Here is a 6,383-nt window from a genome sequence, read left to right on the forward strand (position 1 = left end):
CGTTATACAAATATGGTGTTCATGAAATGATCTAATTGCCATACAAAATGACACACCGTACAGTAACTGCAGAGATACATGAGGTCACTGCAAATGTCGTACACTGCAGGGTAATTGCGATACAGAATCGTGGTCGTTTAATAGCAGTTAGCAGGAATTGTGGTGTGTTCCTGATCACAAAAATGTATTCATAACACAAGTAATATTGGATAATTTGTCAGTTATACAAATATTTACTGTTATTCGTTTTTGACGATAAAATACTTTTTAGTAAGACCCCCCCCCCCCCCCCCCCCCTCACAATTAGGAAACAAGACGTGTGCCCTTAAACTCAGAATGCTGTCTAGTACATCAAAGTTAAGGTAGTTGAGGTAATTACTCTGCGGAGCTGAGAAAAGAATAAAATCAGGCCAGAGGAAAATCTGAGCAATTCGCCCAGTTAAGTAATAAAGCATCTAATGTCCCTTCTTTTAGAACATCTCAACGAACTGTAAATTAAAACTGGTGGAGTGATGAATAGGGGCTTATTTAGGGGAAGGAAACTAGCGAGGTAAAGAGTTTCCAATTCAAATGTTCTCTAGTGTAATGTTCGCGCTACGGTAGATATCTACCAAAAAAATCCGCACTGGCCTGTATTCGTATTACTGATTGTGCAATTTAAAATAAGCAAATAAAACAGTCGTTACCAAGTTAATTTTTCTCGAAGGACCAACCATCAGTCGGTGGCAATAGGAATAACACGTGTAGATGCGTGCGGGCACTAACGTAACTAGATCGCTAAAGACAAAGTGAACCCATTTAATCTTATGCATTTTTCACTAGTCTAAATCTTGCAGTTGGTTCCATCTGAGCTGACGACCGTTTTCCTACTTAGCGATTATCACAAAACATTGCTAGCCAACGCTAACCGTCTGTGCGACTACCTAACGACTCTGCTTTAAGAAATTATTCAGCAAACGTATAAAGTACACATATGCATGTTTGTTAATTAGCTATCTCCATAGTTAGCGTAGTAGCACAGACATTCCCGAAACGTTAGGCTAGCTGATTAGCTGGCTAAGTTAGAAGTGGCACGAATAAAGCAACTTAAATGGAAGCGTTAGTTTGCGAGTCCAGTGCAGTAGGATAATCACGCAATATACATTGTGTAGCAGGTCCACTCGTCAATACACCTTTAAAACGGATTTGTATCCGTAAAAACTAAAACAGTTAAGTAAACACACCATGTGCGACATCCAACACTGCTGGCATTGAATCTCCGGTCAAGAAAGTGCGTAGTTACCTTCCTGTTGTGCGTTCCGTGTTCTACCGCATGGAGAAAGCGTCCAATCAGCGGCGAGGGGGAGGATCTTGCCGTTCCATTCGCACAGGCAAACGCCTGCTGTACTGCTCGGAGGAGCCAGGATAGGCTTATAGGTTGTGTTCGCAGTTTATGAATGTGTGGAAAACGTAGCAACAAACTGGTTCGATAGTGACTGAATTGATCGTCTTAAATCAATCAGCTAATCAATTAATGAAACTGTATTGTCTCCGAAAAGCAATTTGATGGCAGCCTAGGCTACTTAGAAACTCAAAAAATACATAATAAAAAGATGACCCCGCCCCCTTCTCTCTCTGATTGTGTAACTTAAACCATGGATCCTTCAATTTTCTGACAATCCAATTCATATTTATAGATACAGTAGATAGATACACTATGGCCGAAAGTCATGACATCCAATATTTCATCCAAAATGACAGGCATTAATATGGAGTTAGTCCACCCTTTGCTTATATAACAACTTCAACTGCTCTGGGAAAGCTTTGCATTAGATGCTGGAGCATTGCTGCAGGAATTTGCTTCCATCCAGTCTGAAGAGAATTAGTGAGGATGGACACGGATTGGGTGATGGACATGGATTCGCGGATGATTAGCTCACATTTGGCTTTCCAGTTGATCCCAAATGTGTTGGATGGGGTTCAGGTCAGGCCAGTCAAGTTTTTCCACACTGTTTTCAACAAAATCATTTCTAAATAGACCTCGCTGTATGCCTGGGGACATTGTCATTCTGAAACAGGAAAGGGCCTTTCCCAAACTGTTGGGGAAGCACAGAATCATCTAGAATGTCATTGTATGCTGTAGCACTAAGATTTGCCTTCAATGGAAATAAAGGGGCCAAGCCCAAACCATGAACAATGAAAAACAGCCCCAGACCAAGGGGTGTCCAGGTAGCTTTGGTCATGTAGTGTAGATTGATGGATGGATGGGTGGATGGATGGATGAATAGATAGATAGATAGATAGATAGATAGATAGAGCTTGAAGAAGACATTCCACATCCACGTCGTTAATTTAGAAGGTAAATTGTTATTTTTTTGTTGCAATTCATCTTTAGTGTTTTTAGATGTTTGTACCTGTGTGGATTTTACTAATCATTTCTTTCTGTGCACATTTTGTACACCACTTACAGTCCAGCATGTGTGGGCCTGAAATGACCTTTGATGTCAGGACTTTGAAATGAAAGGCAGAAGAGAACTGGGATTCATTCAGCTCGGAACGAGGTCAAATTCAATCACCTGCAGTTCCATTTGCAGAAGAGTCATTTTCCCTGAACTGCCTCGGCCACATTCATTAACACGTCGTGCCAGCGCGTTAAGACCGATTCCTGAATTGTCCATTAATATGCACGGCTGTGCTAATGACTCTGAACACACAGCTGTAATGGGCAGCTCCTACCCCCACCACCCCCCAACAGTAGCCTGTGCTGATATCATATGGGTTTTCACTTATGCAGTGCCTACCATATTTGCTGGGGTTTTTCTGTTGCAGGCAAATTTTATAAATAAGCGCAAACTCAAAATAGCCTCATTTGGCTTTAATTACAATGAGACAATTTATTGGAAGTTTATACAGTCATTTTGCAAACGTGAGATGGGAGGTAGATGGAGGGGTAATTAAATTGATGGAAATAATATATACCTGAATTTTTAAAAACCCCATCAAGCCTAATACTTTTAGTCTGTAGTGCAAGTAAAATAGGCACTAAAGTTGCAGGAAATATGGCAAAGAAGAAAGAGTTAGCCTTCGATGTGCAGGGCTATGTAAATATGTTGTGACAAGAAGGTTATTCCCAGTGAGACAAATAAGCTTAAGATTTCCAGGTACCGTGTTGAGCACACACAGAAGAGTCCAGCTGATGGGCAGTAATGTTAACAGGAAAAATGTGTAAAAAATCACCATTTTACAAGATTGTGTGCATTGTAATGATAGGCACAGAAACAGCTCAGATTAAAAACCTATTGGCTTGGTACATTCATGCAGCATAGATTGTATTTGGATGCAGGCAAGACTGGCCTATAAATAAAGTTATGTGAGCAAGTTCGGCATCTATTTCAGATCAAAGCCTCATTCAACAGGGATGTGGGCCTCTGTCGACCTTTTGGACTTCATGATGTAAAATTAAGGTTTGTTCTGTCACACGTTGCAAGAAAAAAACAGAATAGACCTCTGCAGTCCATTTATCATTAGTCATTCAAAACACTGGGATAGCAAAGCAAAGTTTCAACATCCAACATCAAACTCATCCAAAGTTGAGAGGCTTGTGATTCCTCCCTGGTTTTCAGATGATTGTTCCTCTCTATTGGTTCATCAAGAAATCCACACACTGGAACTTCTTTCTTTTTTTTCTGAAAGTCAAAAAAGTCAGAGCCCGGACAAGTGAAATCATTGAATGTGACAAATATGATGGGCCAATTATGTTCTTCCCAAACTTTCCACACTGCCGCAACTGTGTCAAATGGAGACGTGCGTTTGGGATTAATTTCACATTGTTTGGCTGTAATTGAATTTGTCAGATTTGCAATCACTCACTTAGTACACGCGATGGCCTTTCTTGCGTGTCTCAATGCTATGGCAGTGCATAATTTAGGAGCAGAGATCACTCAAGTCACCTGCAGTAGTTTTGCTGCAATTTGGCCTCATTGTTAACTGCATACATTTTTTCCTTTAATGCAAAAATAAACTTAAAATAACACATATCCAAAATGTCTTTTTGTTTCATAAAACAAATATCTAAAACATAAAAAATGTGGACATGCAAGCGTTATTTTAAGTTAATGTTTGCACACTTTATAATTGATGTATCATCTCCATGACACACTCATTGAGTCTTTAATGAGTTGTTATTACTTGGTTTAACGGAGTGGTTGAGTTAAACTTGTCACTTTCAGATGGTAGAACTGTATATTGAAAGAACATATGTATTTAATAACCACAACAATGCCAGAATATTTTTAATGAGCAAAAACATGAGTTTAGTTGAATACAAATTGGGATCTTTCATCTCACGTCTGCAGATCACATGCACTTTTATGCCTCAGATATTTTATCACAGTGGATGTGGGTCACGAGCAAGAAAAGAGGAATATATGATATGGGTGAACGGCTGAACAGTGAGACCCAAGGCCCGGGGGCTTCAGGAATTATGAACTCCACAAAAGAGTGCTATTTTTACCCCCAGGAACGTGTAGCATTTGATCTTCAAGGAGAACCTGGGAGAAGGCCGTTTGTACAGCTTAGCGGCTGAAACGGTTTCACAGGCCGGCGAGTGACCACGTTCCGCGCGATGCGTAATTAGCGCCTCCGTCTTACAGTAGCGTTAGCGTCTTCCGGCTCTCATAAATCAAGGGCAGGCCAGCAGGTAGGCCGCCCCCCTCCCTTCAGTGTCGCCTATTCCCAGCAGTCCTTGCAGCGCTGCCAGTCCCCCCCTCCCCCCCTCCCTTCCTCCGTGTCAAGGGGCGGGAGAGAAAAGTGCGCCGCGGTCCCCGTGGAGACGGCGGGGTCCGCGCGGATTTTGGGTGCCATCTGGAGAGGCTGTCTGCCCGACCGGGTGAGGAGAGGCGGGGGGGCAGAGTGCAATATGGCCGCCTCTTTAATGAGGTACTAACTGTCCCCTGTTTTAATGGATGTGACATTTAGACCATTAATCTCTGACATTTCTATAAGGGATGGTATTCCTTCACGCGGCTACTTTTCTATTTGTTTTGAATGGCTGAGGCTAATTTATTTGAGGTGCATGCTCCGTTTTTGCCCCCCCCCCCACCCCATCGAATAACCATAACATGCACAATTATTATTGAACACCCCCTTATTGAAATTTAATATTCTAAATTATAGTCTACATATGTGGGCTTTATTAGAAATATGTCATCACAGCTGTGTATTTTAGTATGTTATTTAAATACTGCAATGTCTGCGTTGCAATATTCAGATATTGAAATAAAATATACTTCTAGCTGTTTCCCATTTCCATGCACATGCTGGATTTTTTTTATTTCTTTCAACGGTGAGCATGCAACCAAAGTTGGTCATCCCTGTGAGGTCCAATAAAAGGCAAGCAAGAGCAGTTTCTTCGGGACAAGACCAAAATTTGGAATCAGGGTTAAATTTCCTGGTGAATTTGGTCTCAGACTCGAAAGACGAAGCTCTCGCAGAGATGTAGTTTCAATTTCCCCCAGTCCTTCATGTTTAAGATGTGGAATCTGAGGCCTTGGAGTGGTTCAGTCCTGTAAATATGAGGGATGTAGAAAAAAATTCAGAGCGTGAAATGGCTGAATCACTTAATGCAGCTCTTAAGGAGCTGTGTGATTACTTTATGATGTGGACTTTAGATGTTTGCTTAAGCATTAGTACGAAAATAGAGTTCAGACACACGTGGTAATGAAGCTCATGCCTCCAGCACGACCCATGTAGTGCGAAATTTTCAGAAGTGCAATCATGTTCACACTGACCTCTCTTTCCTGTTCTGTCAACAGACAGCCTGTGAATTGATATTGATGGTTAGTGATCCTGGTTACAGTGTGGATGCTTGAACATACATGCTATAGAAGAAGAAGAAGAAGAAGGAGAATTTTAAACATTCCATTTCAAGTGGCTCTTTTTTAAGAACTTAAGCTTGGCGGACTTGAAGTCTCATCTAAAATTTGCATTGAATAAGTCTGGATTTTAAGCTGTGCTTTATCGAAAGTGGGTATTTTCTAAAGCCAATGGACACGTTATTACAAGTAGAACAAGTGTACTTAGTTTTATTAAATTTAAATGGGCAGAATGGATAAAGCATGAACTAAAAATGGTAAATGGACTGCATTTGTATAGCGCTTTTATCCAAAGCACTTTACAATTGATGCCTCTCATTCACACACACCAACAGTGAAAGGCTGCTGTGCAAGGTACCAATCAGCTCTTTGGGAGCAATTAGGGGTTAGGCATCTTGCTCAGGGACACTTCGACACGCCCAGGGCGGGGGATCGAACCAGCAACCCTCCGACTGCCAGACAACTGCTCTTACCAAAGGGTAAAATGGTCAGCTAATTCAAGTGGCCTTGCATGTCTGTCTGTGTTGTTTA

General features: G+C 41.4%; 1 protein-coding gene across 2 annotated transcripts in view; it reads right to left on the reverse strand.

The window, feature by feature from the left end:
• The window catches only part of mgmt (O-6-methylguanine-DNA methyltransferase), a 69,255-nt gene extending 67,901 nt beyond the window's left edge, over positions 1-1,354 (reverse strand). The window contains exon 1 of one of the 2 annotated variants that reach the window (XM_035401138.1): positions 1,283-1,354. The gene's annotated coding sequence lies outside the window, so the exon portion shown is untranslated. Of the gene's footprint in view, positions 1-1,223 lie in introns of both variants that reach the window. The other variant, XM_035401137.1, reaches the window with a different exon arrangement.
• Between the last annotated feature and the right edge of the window lie 5,029 nt (positions 1,355-6,383).

Source organism: Anguilla anguilla, chromosome 18, assembly GCF_013347855.1.
Source record: "Anguilla anguilla isolate fAngAng1 chromosome 18, fAngAng1.pri, whole genome shotgun sequence".
Taxonomy (NCBI): Eukaryota; Metazoa; Chordata; class Actinopteri; order Anguilliformes; family Anguillidae; genus Anguilla; species Anguilla anguilla.